The sequence below is a fragment of the Varanus komodoensis genome, unplaced genomic scaffold (assembly GCF_004798865.1).
Source record: "Varanus komodoensis strain SLA01 unplaced genomic scaffold, ASM479886v1 scaffold1, whole genome shotgun sequence".
Lineage (NCBI taxonomy): Eukaryota > Metazoa > Chordata > Lepidosauria > Squamata > Varanidae > Varanus > Varanus komodoensis.
In genome coordinates, this window is record NW_025335268.1 from 21,231,377 (window position 1) to 21,248,748 (window position 17,372).

Genomic DNA, 17,372 nt, shown 5'->3' on the forward strand with positions numbered 1-17,372 from the left:
AGGGAGATGGCCGCGCTTGTGCTTTGGGTGGGGGGGGGGGGAGATGGCCACAATCTTTGTTATTGTCACTTTGCTTCACATTTTTCTGATTTAAAAAATGGTTATAGAATGGATTAACATTATTTACATTGACCCTTATGGGGAAATTGAACTTGGCTCACGACCAGTTTGGGTCACAACCAGGGTCCTGGAATGGATTAAGTTCTTGAGCCAAGGTACAACTGTACTACTGCAGTGGAAAGATAAGCTGCCACCTCAATAACACCAGGGGTGGGGAATTTAATGAAACTTGAATGGGTGGCCTTTAAGAGAACATTTAAGGACATTTCAGGTGCCTTTATTGAAGTATATGCACAATTATAATAATAGCATGCTCTGTAATATACTAATATATAGGGATATATATAACTAGTTCTCTGGATCTTTTTGGATTTCACTCAAGAATTGTACTCTTTTAGTTCTCTTCTTCATCTTTTCTTCTCCAGTGGTGTGGTTTGATTGTGTTTGTATTGCATATCAAAAATAAATTAAAGGAATACAGCAGAGTGTTTTTCGTTCTTGTGTATCCTCATCAAAACATTTCAAAGTGGGTCATGGGTCACTATAAGAGTAAGGAGTTCAGATTTAGATGTATAGTAGATGAAAAGCCTCAACTGTGGTGAAATGTGAATCCCCCCCTTGATTTCTAAGCCAAATCATCCAGTGGGCAATCAAGGGTTGATTCTTGATTGCCCACTCTCTAGACTGTGAATTTGAAGCACACAGGGTGAAATCTAAGGTGGTGTCCGTGCAAGGCAGTTCGCAGAACAGATATTTCCATTTCGTTTCTTTCCCTTGCAGCATACTGTACTCCGTGAAAGACCTCCCAAGAGATCTCAATGTCTTATGGGCTGCAATAGGTAGGGGGAATTGACCCAAATCAGCTGGATGGCAAATAAAAGCATGCTCTGCTCAGTTTTCAATGAGTACAGGCAGCCCATATGGGGGGAGGGGACTTTCTTCCTCTTGTGCAGTTGGAGACAGTGGCTGGATACAGCCCATATCATTTCGTGCTGCACCGTTTTTGTTACCTTGCGGCCAGTTGCTAAACCACTAGACTAACGAGGGAAAGCTTTCATAAACACTGGTTGAACAGTGCATTGGCTTGTGCATATTTCGCACATGGAGGTTGTCCAAACCGCACGTCCTTTGTACTGCTTCTCACTGATTACAATTTATTTCATTCTCTGTGTTCCTCTCAGCAGGAGCAATAACTGAAACAGACATTAAGTTTTGTTGGAGAGTTATTTGCTGGACAATTTAATTTCTGGTGGGCAGAGCTGTGGAGCAGCAGAGACAGCAGGGGTGTCGTTCCTGCTCTCTTCACCCATTATGGCTTATGCGGGGAAAACGGGAACAGCCAGGGCTTGACAGCTCCGTGCGATTTAAATAAAGGTTAGTTCAACAATGCGGCCACAATCAGTTCAAGGAGAGGCAAAGGACTCCTGTTTATGAGGTATTTTAACTTTTGTCAGTATTTTGATACCTGAATGCAAATATGTGCAGGATGTATTGGTTATGAAAGGAATGCATACATAAACTGCTGCTTTCTCTTGTGGTGGCATAAATAGGGGAAGGGAAGCCTGCTCACATACTTTGCAAATACAAAAAATGCCATTTTATTCACAGTCACACCCTTCATAACTGGTACAAATTGTGTTCAAATTGTATGCATTTCTCTCTCTGCACGCACACACACACATCAAAATCCTGCGGAAGTTGACATCCTCGTCAGCTTTTAAGGAAGAGATTTAAGTATGTGATTTTGAAATACAATGGGAATTTAGTGGAATTATGTGCACATGTACATAGAAGATTGGATCTGGATCTGCCACCTACAAGAAGAAAGGACAAGAGGTGGGCTCCATTTGTCAGAGGTCCCTCTACCCAGTTTTGGGGGACTCTCCTTCCCACCACCAAACCTCATCTCATACATCAGAGTCTCCTGTATTGCATTTTCTGACGCCTGGAGGTGTTAGTATAGGAAGGAAGGGGCAGGGAAATCAACTTCCATCAACACAATCCAGCACAAATCTGGATCCAACTCATGAAACTTTGGACTCAGTTCAAGTGCACCACAGGTGCTGTGTGAGGGGAACACACCAAGAGGTGCAGCTCTCGGGGCACTGGCTGTCATGCCCGCACTGCCATCATGCTCAGAGAAGGTACCAGAATCTTCAGAGCCACATGGTCGCGGGAACAGGTCACCTCTGAACACTCCACCACTACCCAAGGTGGTCTGGGATCCTCAAAGCCGCGCTATCTATTCTGCCTCCTGGACAGCATTTAATTCTGCTTCTGAGGCACACTTCTGGCCCCAACGACATGGGCACCTTGAGAGTTGTGATAAGATGGTGGCCAGGCAGAGGAGCCCTTCCTTACTAAAGAGGGCTCTCCACAAGAGAAGGCCATGTGACCCGAGCATCTGATGTAGCTGAGGCCTCCGTGTGGCTCTGGCAGCTCTAGCGATATCAGCTCTCAGATGTGACTTGAAGACTGATGGAAACAATGCCTCATCTTGAGTTCCACTTTGCAACTTCCCTGGCCTTGCATTGCACTTGAAACTCTGTGTTACTGACCTCGGGACACCTGCTGGGCCCTGCAGTTCAGATCACATTTCTACTCGGCTGCTTTCCTGTGTTTTGATCTTAGCTGCACCTTGGACCCCCTTCCCCCCAGCCGTCAAAGTGTGCCTTGAACATTCCCTGTATGATTTTGTTTCAAATTTGCAAATGTAGCAATAACGAGAGAGGAGCAGGGGGAGAAAGAAAGAAAATAATAATAAAGAAATAGTACATAATAAAGAAAAAGAAAAAGGCAATGATTCATGGTAACTTTTTCTTTGAATAACCTAAGAACTTAACCTAAGGACCCCGGGGGTGTGGAATGGGCTTCCACAAGAGGTCGTTGAGGCCCCGGTGAGGGTGTTCAAAGATAGGCTGGACATGCACATGGTGGGCATGTCATGAGCAGAGCCAGCTGGTGCCAGAGGTCATACTTGATGGCTCGGGAGGCCCCTTCTGACTCGTTCTGTTTCTATGTTTAACTTCAGAAGAGCCATCCTGGATCAGGGTCCATCTGGTGTGGCCAGGCACACTGCCTCTGATACAGAGGGTGGCCCAGGGCCATCAGGACTAGTGGCTACTGAGAGCCTTCTCTGCAAATGTGTCCAATCCCTTTGTGAAGCCAGCCAAATTGCTCACCAAATCCGTGTGGCAGTGGATTCCCTACTCACCTTGTGAGGAACTACTGCTTTTCTTTGTCCTGAATTGCCCACCAACCAGCTTCATGATGACATCAGGTTCCTGCATTATGAGAAAGGTGAAACACCATCTCCCTACCATGCATCATTTTGCAGACCTCTGTCCCGTCTCCTCTTAACTCTAAGCTGCAAAGTTCCACGGGGGAGGAAGTCCTTGATCATTTTAGTTGCACTTTTTCCAGCACGATGATGTCCCTTTTTAAGTGCAGTGACCAGAACTACACATATTATTCTAAGTGTTGTCATACCATAGATTTGTATAAGGGGAATGTGCCACTGGCAGTTTTATTTTCAATTTCTTTCCTAATTATGCTTAATATGGAATTTACCTTTTTCATAGAGGCTGCATGCTGCATTGCCATTTTCATCAAGCTGTCTGCTAGAACCCCAAAATTTCTTGGTTTGTCACAGCTCAAATCCCATCAGCTTACACCTGAAGTGGGGAATTTTTGCCCCAAAGTGCACCACATTTACCATGTTGACGCCCATTCTCCCTGTTTGTAGAGACCCTTCTTTGTTTTCACCATGCCAAATGATCTGCTGCATTCAGCAAATTTGGCCACTCCTAATTCCAGATCATTTATAAATAAATAGAATGAAAGCCACTGGTAAGGTGAAAAGCACAGATGATAACTCTATTTTCCTGCATACACAGAAGCTGTAGAAAAACTGCATTTTCTGTTGCATTTGATCTGACAGTTTCCCTTAAATTGATCACAAACAGATATCAGTGGCAGCAAAGGGAGTAAAAAGCCAGAGGAACTGAGTTATTGGAAGACTGGAGAGAGGCTGCCTAGAACATGGACACCACATTCTGCTATTGCTTGTCAGCAATAACACCCTCTAACAAAGAGCTGCTGTCTTTGCCACGAAAGATCATTTATGCTGTTTCCTTTGCCACAGTACAATGCTTCCTCCTCAAGAACACAGACAGGTCATCTGTGCTCATAATGTAAGATCAGATTCATTGACTCAGAGACAGTCATCTTTATTTCTTCTCAAAGGAGAGTGGAGGGAAACCAAGACTTACGGAAATTCACATATACAGCAGCTCAAATTATTTAGAGTAATAGAGTCCCAAAGTTTCCTGAGTATGTTTGCACGGGGATGTCAGTCATTTTTGGCACCCCCTCCCCCAACCCTCCCTCCAAGTGTTTAGCCCCTCCAAAGCAGTGAGACACAAAAGGTGGTTGCCAGAAGGAAAAACCGGTTGCCCTGCACACACGCGAGAGCACTTTTCAAGCATGCATGAACTTCTTGTGATCCTTCTATGGTATCTGATTGATTTGTGCGTGAATCCATTTGTCCGGTATGTAAGAATGTGTCTAAGATGCTGTAGGCAACGTAACTTGATTGCCATCTGTGAGTATTCTGCTAACTATGAGAATCTGGGAGCAACTAGATTCCTATTTTTCAGTCTGTGTCACTTTCATTCATTAGTATTCTGTCCCATTTCTACATTATTCTACAGGGAAGGTAGGATATATTATTATTATTATTATTATTATTATTATTATTATTATTAGTTTATTTCTATAATCACATAAAACATAATGTAACATACAAGGAACAATAAAAATATCATTAAAATTACCATACAATACAAATTTAAAACAAAAGTTACAATAGCTTATACACAATAAAGCACAAAAAGTGTTGAAGCAGCTAATGTATGTACCTATATAACAGGAAACTAACTGAATGCCCTATGGTAGAAGACAGTCTTAACCTAGTGCCAAAAGATATTAAAGTTGACATCAGGCAGGTCTCAGTGAGAGCTTGTTCCACAACTGGGAGTCCAACACTGAAAAGGCCATGTTGCTTGTTGCCACTAGATGAGCTTCCTTTGGAGGTGGTAATCAGAGCCAGGCCACAAATCTTGATTGTAGTGTCCAGGTAAGTTGTGGTTGGGAGAGGCATGCATCAGATTTGGTCCCAAGCAGTGCAGAGCTTTCTAGGGTAATCCCCTCCATCTGATCAGGAGAACCACCCACTAACAGCATCTTGGTTTTGCTGGATTGAGCTTCAGTTTGTTAGCCCTCATTAGTTAGTCCATTAGTTAGTCCATTGTCATGGCCAGGCACCAATTTAGCACCTCCACAGTCTCACCTGCTGAAGATGAAAAGGAGAAAGAGCTGTGTGTCATCAGCATACTGATGGCAACACACTCCAAAACTCCAGATGACCTCACTCAGTGGTTTCATGTAGATGTTAAACAACATGGGGCACAAGGGGGACCCCTGAGGACCCCATACTGGAGACTCCAAGAGGCAGAGCTATATCCCCCAAGCTGCTCCCCACTCCCAACTCAGACAGATGCTCCAGAAGGATACCATGGGCGATGGTATTGATGTAGAGAAAAATCACTGGAAGACCATTGTGTATCAAGGAGTTAGGGTGATGTGACACAATTGTCCTTCTATTATGTCACACCACCCTAACATTAACCCCCTCCCCTCCTTAAAAACTCTCCGGAATGCAAAAGAATGTTTTTCTAAGCTGCTGCTGACCTTAGAACCATCCTGGTCATCGTGAGAGCCACGATCAGCAGATGTGGCCAATTAACTGCTTTGAATAGCACGTAGATTTCTACAGCAGGTAACACTGTTAAGATTTAGGATAGAAAAAAGCCTCGTGGCTCCACCCAAGCAAGTTTCAGTGTTAGATCTAGCCAAGGGAGGAAGGTGCTACATGCCGGTCAAAACTGGGGCTTTTTCCTTGCTGCTCGCAAAGGGTAGCTCCTGACGGCTGACTGAGGAAAGCCAGCTTGCTTGGTATTGTATTTCCCTTTTTTTCCTTTCCATGTCACTAGGTTTGTTTACATTATTGTCCCTGCTTTAGAATAAAATTTTTAGACTTTAGCCCACCTGTGTGCTCATTGCTTCTGGATCCAGAAAGAACCCTTTGCCTTTGACAAAACAATTGAAAGCTCTTGAGAGGTCCAGGAGAACAACAGGGTCACGCTCCCACTGCCTCTCTGCTGACACACAGCATAATACAGGTGACCAAAGCTGTTTTCATGCCAGACCAGGCCTAAACCCCAACTGAAATAGATCAAGATGACCAGTCTCATCCAAGGGTGCCTGGAGCTGGTTGCCACCACCCACTCAAGAACCTTGCCTGGGAAGGTGAAGTTTGCCAGCAGCCTAAAATGGTTGAGTTTTTCTGGGCCCAAATGGTTGAGTTCTTCTGAGGGTTTCTTCAAGAGTGGCTTCACCACTGCCTGTTTCAGGTGGCCGGGACCACACCTTCTAGTAAAGAGACATTAATCACCTCCCTGTTCCAGCCAGCTGTTCCTTCCTTGCTAGTTTTTATTAGCCAAGAGAGCTTGACATACAGTTTTACATCAATTTTATATGCATTTTGATATAGTTGAAACTTGCAAACTGCATTGTAAAATTCAGAGAAATGCAAAATCAGAATTCAGTCTGCATTCTAATCCAGACACTGGGGTCAGAAGGTACAAATCATGTTGCTTAATTTCTAAAGGGAGATCAAACAAATTTCTTAAAGACCTCTAGGTACAATCCAGGACAAAAGCCCCATTCAACAGCTCTACAGTTAAATAAACCATGGGCTGTAGAACAACAGGGAATAAGTAGGCAGGCTGTCTATAATGTGCCAACCATTTCTGCTTGTACTCTGCAACCCACCATTGGCTCATACACAGGTTGTGGAATGCAGGGTTGTTCAGTTAACTGTTAGCTTGTTTAGCCTGTAAACAAACCATAGGTTAACTTATGGACTGAGATCTAGCCAAGGGAGGAAGGTGCTCCAAGGGAGGAAGATGGGAGGAAACCATCATGAGTTGTAAAGTAAAAGCTGAAGTGCTGGCTGTACAGGGCAACCCATGTTTTACTGATGGGTTGCTACATGCAAACCAGGTCAAAGATAATTACACTTAACTTCAGTGAAGTCCCAAAGGACTCAGTCAATTACCTCTACACTTGAGACTGATTTTACACTTGCAGTTGATTTCATTAAGGGTTGAGCACACTTTTAAATGCCCATAGATCTCATGAGCCAGCAGCAGCCAATAAATGCATATCACAGTCTTCCTATTTACCTACTGGTGTCTCTTCACCAGCAGTCAAAAGTGGTTATTTACTTTGGTTTTGCAATGAACATGGCTGTTGCAACTCTGTTCCCATAATTCTTTAGAGGGATCATAGGTTTTAATAAGGACCTTAGAGATTCCTTCACAAAAGAAAATGAAGGATTCAGCCTTGCTAATTAGAATACACACAGCTCCACATAGCTAGAGATACTTACAAATTCACTATAGCCCTCAAGGGACCAAATGACCTTTATATGCACACACAGGAGGAGAAAGAGAGAGAGAGAGAGAGAGAGAGAGAGAGAGAGAGAGAGAGAGAGAGAGAGAGAGAGAGAGAGAGACCACACGTGTGTGAAATGATGCTATTTTGTACAAAAGATGCTTTTTCAGATGCCTTGAAGCGTTCAAGTGCCAGCAATCAAACCATGAACAAAATGAAGAAATTTGTCTCAGTGCAGGTAAGCAGTGCTGCATATTTTTCAACACGCTTGTTATCTTCTGTGAGTGGAGGCCATTTCTAAAATGTTATTCCACTGAAGAGCATGAGAATTACATCCGAAATTAACAACATTACATGCAACCTCAGCTGTCAGACAGTGATCATTTGATGCAGGATATCACATTATACAAGTACTTGTTCCTGTTGGGCTGGAGTACCCCTTTCATGTTGCTCCTCCCTTCCCCATAACTGAACAGATGCTGACAATGGTATGCCCTGCCTTCTTGTATGGCTTTTTAAAATTCTTTCCCCTTTACTCTTGACTGGTATATAATTTATTAATATGGTTCTAGACTAGCCACTAGTTTTTATTTATGTCTATATGCACCATCACTGTGACCTGTATTTCAAAGTTATGGTTGCTTTCTAGTTATTATTGTTTTAGGAACACAGGAAACTGCCTTTTAAAGAGCCAAACTTGGATCCATTTAGGCCAGCACTAATGATCCAACTCTCCAGGCTTTCTGGAGAGAGTCTTCCTAGGATCACTTGGGAGTGCTGAGTGTTGCCTCTAGCCCTGGGTGCCACTGCAGTGCTCTACCACTGAGCTACGGTTTCCTTGACCTTGCTCTGACCGAGTTCATTTTTTGCATAGAACAGGACCGTGTGCATATTCAAGGCCGCTGGGGATTTCTAGCTCTGATCACTGATGTTTTCTCTGTTGCTAACAAGTTTTGATCAGTTTCTTGTGGGATAGGGAAGGAGCATGCTCCTAGCCTCTATGCTGAACGATCTAGTGAGGGATCCTATGTAGCGTACAGCAGCACATTTCTTGGATCTTGTTGTTAGTTGCTTTCCGGAAGGGTTCTGTGTGCACACAGGAGCACCATAAGCAGATCCCTGCTTCGATCTTATGGGTGCCCCCAACCCTGGTCACTGCAAGTTGCTCAGGTGGCATTGGGAAACTGCCTTCCATGCAGCCCACCTTTGCAGCCAGCACTGTCCTCTTGCAGAAGTTGTCTACTCAGGAGGAGAACACAGGCGGCAAGAGACATTGCCAAGTGTGTGCTCGCTCTGGAAAGCCCACATCTCCTGTTCCGTCTCCCACCCTCTGCTCCATGCCCATCTTGTCCCCAGCATTCCTTGGGGCTGTCAACCAGCCCCGCCAGCCCCTGCCCACCCACCACAGCTGCGGGACAAACACATCCCCAACAGCCAGCCATGTTCCCAGGCAGAGGTCCACACATGCTCTCTCCGGAAGGTCTTCCTGGCAGGACACGCTGCCTCCATCCTGGATGCAGATGCTCTCCTCCTGCTGGCTTCAGGGGAAGCTGGCCCCCTCCAGCATGTGCTAGTCCCGAATGCGCAATGCACAGGCACATGCGCAGCAAGAGCGGGGCTGGGAGGAAGTGAGGGGGCAGGTGGCCACACTCGCGTGGTGGCACAGAGTGGAGCACTCCTGCAGGGCTGCTCTGGAGCAACAGGGCTCTCTATGGACTGGGCAACGGCTTCTTCTGAGCCACGGACAGTGAGTGAGTGAGTAGGCAACTGGCTGAGGCCAAAGCCATGGGCGTGTGTGGGCCAATGATGGAGAAGCAGGTGATGCAGGCGGCAGCAGTTCACCCTGGGACTGATTTTCAGCTGTGGGGCTGATGGGGCAGCAGGTGCTGCTAGAAGGAACCAGGGAGGGGTGGAAACCACTCGGGGGCACTGGGAGCAGCGGGACACAAGGCAGGACCCCATGCCATGCAGTTCAGTGCTCCTTGTGAGTGCAACCTTCCACTAGCTGGGCCTCCACGTTCTCTTGTCTATAGACTTATGCATTGTTTTTATCACCCCTTTCGAACTTTGGGTTTCGTTTAATATGTAGTCGAGGGTCTACAGCTGTAAAGAAGTGTGAGGAATCCACTTTGGGGATGGCAGTGCATTGGCTTCTCAGGACTCAGCCCCCCCCGACTCTGGCCCGCTTTGTCGTGGCCCTGAGCCTGAGCTCCTGGTGGTGCCCCATGAAGACCACGCGTGTTCACAGGCACTTGCCAGGAATCACGCTCCACAGGCTGCACGAGCTTTTGTTTCTGCTTCTGCGTGTGGCACGGATGGAGGCTGCCAGTTGTGCAACTGTTGTTCCATGATGTCCATGGTCCTCCTCTCAGCTGGCTTTCCATGACCAGGCCAAGCACAAGAGGAAGTCCATGGATGCGGGAGGGATGGATTCTACTGAACTTCCTCCCGGCTCTACTGCTCAGGAATCCTTGCTAGAGCTGGGCAGCTGCTGCAGCCAATTGAATTAGAGGGCCTCCTTGAAAAGCAGGGAAGGGTTGTTTTTCTATTGAGTACGTTTTAAAGAAAGGAAAAGCGTTTGAGCCATCAAAAGAATCATTACAGTTTTCGAAGGTGAGAATGTTCTGAAATGTTTGAAGGTTTCTTTGTTTTTTTAAATTGTGATATGTATCCTTGGTCCTGGTGGTGGGAAGTACAGTAGTTTAATAATTATTTTATTGTGCATCAGTTTTTATATTTGCATTTTAAATATACTGTTATTTTGCTTGTATTTTAGATTGAAAATTAATTAAAAATTAAAACTGCCTTTTTCATAATGTTATATTTGCTTTCTTTTACTGCCCCAATACTGTTGAACAAATGGCTCAAATTTCTGTCCATTCCTCTTCCTAAATTTTGTTATGTTGCCCTTTCCTATATTGACTCCTGTGAGGTTATTTTGCAGAGGAATTTGTATATATTCAAGATTATTCTTTTTGGTTAACTCCACTTTTTCTTATAAAAACTCTGTAAGATTTCTGTTTTTTACTTAAATATATTTAAGGTTATTGTAAAGCATTTCACTTATGGATAAAAAGGCATATTGGGACTCTGTGCTTTATTGTTTCTGTTAAAAACTCATGTTTAAATCCATGTTCTGTTTATAGCCTAAAATGCTTTTTCAAAATTTTCCCTGGAGTAAAGACAAACTTTAGAGGAAAATTGATGATTTGGAATCTGATTTTTAGACCAGATACATTGTCCTGTGTACAGTTGTGTAGCCAGCTGTGACTGTCGAGTCTCTTGCACATTATCAGCACCTCCTGTGCAAGACCAGAAGGTGGAATTGGAACCATCTCCATCATAAAGAGGTGTGGGAAACCAAGAGTACTTGGGTATTGGGTGGTATAGAACTGTGTGTGCGCACTTGTGTGTGCATCGTGTGCCCAGTGTGGAGAAGGGGTGTTCAAAGGACTGTTGTTACTTCTGTGCCACAGCCAAAGCCATTGTAAAGAAAGCCAGTGAAGGGAAGTAAATAATTAAGGGGTCTGCAGTCTCTTCCTCTTCTCTCCTTTTCAATTGCTCTTGTTTGTTGATCGTCACACAAAGGTGCCTGGGTTTGAACTAGGGGTTAATTAGACAGCCAGTGCATTCTCCCGGTCCCTTTGTGATGGGTGGGTGTAGAAATGAATCAGGTGTGCATATACTGACCAGTCTTTGACACTATTATTTCACATAACTCTGGTACACTTGGGAAAAATTGCAATGACACCACTCCTAGGCTCCAAGAATATAGCTGTGTCTTTTGTTTTCATAAGTATCTGTACAAAAAAGGAGGATTTGCAAGGGTCTGCTGCAAGGAAGGTCGAGCCCAACCTTTTACCATGATCATCCCAAGCTTGAGATGTACAATCGTCAAATTGCAGCACATTTCCAACTTACTATGAATTTGCAAGCTAGGAAAATGAGTTGGAAGATAATAAGCCCTCCTTGCAAGAAAATAGCATTATCACAAAGTAACATTACTGGAGGGTGAATTCTTTTTTTCTTTCAACTACCATAGCAAGTAATTTATTTGGGTGTTGCTGATGGGGAACAGCAAGATTCATTTCTGAATAATCAGTAGCAAAAAGAACCAATAAATAATCATATTTAAAAGGTCATCGGAAAGAAAAGATACTATGTGATTATTCTGTTCTCTTTCTATAGTGTTTTATGTGAGGATTAATCTAGAATTTATGGTTAAATGTAGACACAATCTGAATTTGCATTTCATACTATTTTATACTTATTATGAATATTTATTAGTTTTGCCCTTTATGGAAGGTTTGCAATTTAATATAGATGGAGGATGGTGGAGAGAGAATTCCAAAACAATCTTTAATGGTTCTCCTAGAAGGTATTCTTACATTATATCTTATAATATTATGTGGTATCACACCTCGGATTTCATGGATGAGTTTGAAGTACAACATAGAAATGTTTTAATAAATAAATACATAAATAAATAAATAAATAACCTTCTAGAGCTCCCCAGTACAGATCAGTAAGCCAAAATGGTTGGTAGAAAAGTCTGATGCAAGCTGCTAGATCCAATTCTCCATAATTATTTCAACACACACACAGAGTTCCTCATCAATTAACTCAAAGACCTCATGAATTTGTGGAGCATCAGGCATTCAGATTTCTGAATCAGTCAGACCCCTGGGTCTTTGCAACACTTTGGATGGGTTGAGCTCCTGTAAAAGTGTGAGCATTATTTGGTTCAAGGGCTGAATTCCAGTTTGGGTAGGTTCTTGGAGATGCATTCTGCCACTGCCTGGGGTCATGGGGCAGGACAAAGGTTAGAGAAAGTGAAGATGGCAGGGCTGGACACAACTGCTATGAACCTTTTTTTTTTTTTTTTTTACTAGTAATAAAAAGCATTGCCCAAGTATAGGCAGGTCTACTCTGGAGTAAGCCATAGCGCAACAGCTGTCCGGTTTGCAAAGCATGGTTTCAAATGTAAGCAACTGTACTCAGGTTGGACCTTGTATAATACGTCTTATGCCTTCCAAACCACAGCTCAGTTCTGTCCAAGAGGTTATTTATAGTTTAATTGCTGTTCAATACCTCTTATCACCAGTAAGGGATAACAGCAGAAGCATACAGATGGCGTCCCATCCCTGCCCTATGTCATTCTATTAGTTTTAGATGCAATGGCATTTCTGGTCCCAATAAAACTTGTTCCCATTTACACAGCAGCAGCCCATCTTAACCACTGGATTGTTCTGTAGTTTGATGGCAGCAGGTATCATGGTGAGTAAAACATGGAATTTAAGAGGATACTCATCAAATGCTAATACTCCCAAATGAAAAATATAGCAAGGATTAATACTGATGTCTGTGCATATATTTCTAACTCCTCTTTTCCCAAATACTTAATCTCCAGGATTTAATCTTATCATGTGCTAACACCAACTGTGTGGGGCAGGTTAGGTTGAATGATTGTGACCAAAGTCTCTCAGTGAGCTGCATAGCTGAGCAAGGCTTTCAGTCTCCCCTTCTTCCTCAGGTTTCTTGGGATACCAGTCCAGTGGACTGGAGTACGGGATTAGGAACTGGATAGTCTCACAAATTGAACTGTTGTTAAATAAGTGAATAGAAAAAAATGCAAGGTTTACGGCTTGAAGAATAATAAACTCCTTTGCCTTCCACTGGAAATTGAAAGAAAGAAGAACTGAAGCTGAGCATGTGATCTCTGAGAGTCACAAATGCAGTCATAAAAGTGGCACATAAAAGTCTAGGGATGTATTAATTAGGTGTTGTGCTTCTAATAAAGCAGAGAAATATTAATAAGGCATGATGAATACTGATGATAAACCATCATTTCAAACACTGTTTCCACTTTAGAGGTAGGTTAAAAGAGGTGACATATTTACGAGAATGACCCATTGCATAAACCTCCTAGTCAGCATGCAAGAACAGAGTGCAGACGAATGATCCCCCGCTGTACGTGTCAGACCTGAAGACAGGTAGGCAAACGGCAGATCAAGAGGCTGCAATCCTGGCTGATCATTGCACACATCGCGTGCAGCCTTGCAAACAGGCTCAGTGAAAATGACTAGGTCGAGTGCAGGTTCTTGTTGAAGAATGGGCTATCCAGCTGTCCGATCCCAGGCAAGATAACGAAGCATGGTAAACAATCAAGCATCCCCTCCCTCGGAAACACCCCGTCTCCAAGGCTGCTTTCCTGACTGGGGAGCAGCCACGGTGGCTCTTTCTGTGTCGACTGAGAAGGGCCAAGTCCGTTGGCCAGTTCCTGCTCAAAGCCTTGTCTCCAGCCTTGGTTTGGGGAACATGAACTATGCTGTGGCCACTTGGACTCTGCTGAGGTCCCATCGATTTCTCTGCCCACTGGTCTTGCCCATAATGAAATACCTGTTGTGTGTGATGCTTGCTGAAACTCCAGCTTCTGCCACAGTCACTGGCTAAAGCCCAGAGGGTTTTTTAGTCTTGTGCCTGCACTGAACATTTAGTTTCAATGGGGTGCTGTAATTGGTGTTATTTTGTAAATCTCATTAGTAAGGTAAATTGGTTATGCTTTTTTCCAGGAGCAGACTTGAAGAAATTGTTTTAGATGCATCATTTTGCAAGGACATTTCTCAGAAATCTCTGCCTGATGTATTTTTATAGCCACACATGGGAGTATGGTGTGTGTGTGAGAGAGAGATGGATTTAATTTCCTAGATTTCCAGCATAAATCAGCAGTACTGAATTCTACCTCCAGTGGATCTGTATCTCCAATTATTCTGGTGTTTTGTCCCTCAAGCCTAGGATGAAGGAACTTTGAGACTGGTAGTTCTTGAGATAACTTGTCACCTGGGGAAGCATAAATCTGTCTGTGTCTTAGACTAGAAGTTCTAGTTTAACTGGATGAGCTGGCTCTGTATTCTGGAGAAGTGCCTGAGCAACTCACACTGTTTCTTGCTCTGCCCAAACACTGCCTTGGGTTGGCTCCAGCAAACTGAACAAGAGGGGTGCTAAGTAAGATAATGGTTCCAAAAACATTTTCAGGTGTGATCTACAATTTAGCCTTGCTGTCATTCCTCATAGTAATATGCTTTCTGCCTAGGTCCCAGAAAGGCAAACCCCCAGAGAAATGTGTACGTCCTACCTATAAGTTACTCTGACACTGCTGTAGACTATAGCAGCAAGCAGGCTGTTGGAGCTCTCGTAAGGAAATACACATGGTGTTGGTCCAGCACCTGTGCTTGATGCTGACCAGGTCTCCCATGAATGGCAGGGTCTTTCCATTTCATTTGCCACATTAGAGCCAAAGTGTTGGGAGCCAAGCTTCCTCCTTTAGACCACACTGACCAGTCTGTTTTCCTTGCAAAGCATTCTTCATTGCTTCTACACACAAATCACCCCAAACAGATGTCTGAGCATGCACAGAGCAGTTTGCTGAATGCAATCTAGCATTCACCTCCAGGGACTCTCCTTATGAACAAGCAAGGGCCCCAACCCTTTGCGAGGGGGTCCCTGAAGGTGAGCACAGCTCCTCTCTGCATTCTGCTCATCTAATTGCAGATGCCTTGCTAAAGGGTCCAGCTCACGGGGGGTGGGGGGTGGGCTGGTCTGCATCTGAGAATTCCTCATCTCCAGCAGCCCATCCCTCTGGCTGGACATCCAAGCCATTCCCAGGATCTTGAGATAATCACCTTCTCTTCCTCTGGCTGTATCCCAGAACCTTGAGCTAGCCCATGCTCCCCAGTCTCACTGAAACATTCCTCATCCCTGATTCTGGATCAGCATCTGGGATGCAGCCAGTGTTCCATGGGAAAGCTTGCCCAGGCTTGCCATCCCTCTGGCTTCCAACAGGTAGAAAATGAAGAGCAGCCTTGCCTAACACACTGCCCTCATGCTGTGCTTTGCTGAAAGATGAAGAAACGCCCAGACCGGGCTTCCATCACACTGGAACTAGTAGCATTGTTCCATTCTAAAAATACCAGATGTGTGCAGTTCTGCACACATGAGACAAAGAGATAAAAAAGCAGGGTATGCAAAATAGGAGAGCTCTGAAGCCAAATGAGAGCTTTTACAGTGCCTGAAAAATGGTGCTGCCTAGATGGAAGTGTAATATTGCTGCCTTTTATTTTGTTGGTGTTGTTTGCCAAATGCAAAGCCCACGATCCGGCCTAGCCAGGTTATGTGAAGAGGTTTGAGAGTCCTTAGCCATTTTCTGCAGCATCCTCTTAGCAGCACCATTCCATGAGGGGAGGGGTGATTTAGTAGGAGAGGCCACATTCCGCAGAAAGTTTCAAAGGCTTGCTCTTAAATATATAAATATTTGCAAAACAAACACAGGGATGAAGAAATATCCATTTGTTGCCATTTGTTGTTATTTATTACTATTTATACCAAGTGTGGGGAACTGCAGGCCCAAGAGCCTAGCCTGGCCTTCATGGGGTCTCAAGCCAGCATCCCACAGATGGCCACTGGTGGCGCCACTGCTAAAGGCTTCCTCTTCATGGCTGCCACTTGCTTGCCTGGCAGTGAGCAAGTCCTCAGCGGCGCCTCCCCCTGCCCCCCAGCCCCTCCCCTGCCTGGTGGAAGGAGAGAAGCAGGAGAGCAAGTGGATTGCAAGGGAGGAACAAGGCCAGAGCAGTCTTGCCAGCGGCCCGCTGGCTGGAGAGCCCCAGCAGGGCCCAAGCAGGCCTACCCTTGACTCTGGCCATGGTGGGGAACACCGTATTTTTCAGAGTCCCTTGCCCATTCCCACACGGGGGTAACTGTCCTGGCATCCGTGCTGGCCAGGCCTGGTGCAAGGCACATGAGTGATGTTTTTGACAGCAGAATTAAACTCTCAGGTATCAAAAAGCACATATTTCCACCCCTTTTGCTGATGGACTTGACAATCCTTTGCTGTGGGCTGCCTCTGCCCACACCGCCAGCCACGCTCAGGGCAAGATGAAGGCCATGATGGGACCTGGCACTAGCTGTCTGTAGAAGGCTACCTACGCTACTTTCAATAGTGAACTCACACATGACACTTGTGCGTGCACATGCACACACACACAGGATCAACAATGTCCAAATAATGATGCAGAGAAAAAGCCTCTACATATTTTAGGGTGAATCATCACCCATGCATTCCTGGAAGCAAAAGTCAAATATCTCTTCCATGGTGAAAAACTCAAAGACAAACACAAATGTCTGCCTTTACAGCATGCAGACACAGAAAATATAAACACAGTGGTGCGTGCTCTTTCTCTCGCACAGCCACACACACTCAGGAAGCAGACACGCTGATTCACTGCCTCATCGGAGACGCCGCAGCGAGACAAAGCACACGTGGCCCGGCTGCTTCTCTGCCCAAGGAGGACCAGCAGCCAATGTGCCCCGTTTCTCACTGGATGACCCAGCTAGTCATGACCTTTCTGCCTGACCAGCCCCACAGGATAGTTATACGGGGAAACATGGGGATAGCTTTATTTCCTGGAGGAAAGACAGAATACAGATGCAATAAAATAAATAATAGCATATGATAACAAATGCCCTGCAGCCATACTAAGCCATTCTACATTGTAAAAGGGCCCATCTTCGCACTGTGTAGGAGGGAGAAGAGGCACCAGATTTCCCCCTTGGGGATTCCTCTTGTCCAGGGGAGGGAGCCTGAAGCCTGAGGCCCAACTGCAGAAGTCATTAAACGTTCACAGCTTGGAAAACTGCCTCTTGCTTTTCATCTGCCCCACCCATCTTGCTCCGTCTTCTACATGAACATCAATTCAAACACTTTTTGTTAACAGTGTGAATAACTCGGCTTTGTACCT

General features: G+C 44.8%; 1 protein-coding gene across 1 annotated transcript in view; it reads left to right on the top strand.

The window, feature by feature from the left end:
- The window catches only part of SMYD3 (SET and MYND domain containing 3), a 405,116-nt gene extending 388,364 nt beyond the window's left edge, over positions 1-16,752 (top strand). Inside the window, exon 13 of the mRNA XM_044419352.1 lies at positions 16,742-16,752. The gene's annotated coding sequence lies outside the window, so the exon portion shown is untranslated. The remainder of the gene's footprint in view (positions 1-16,741) is intronic.
- Positions 16,753-17,372: the final 620 nt, after the last annotated feature.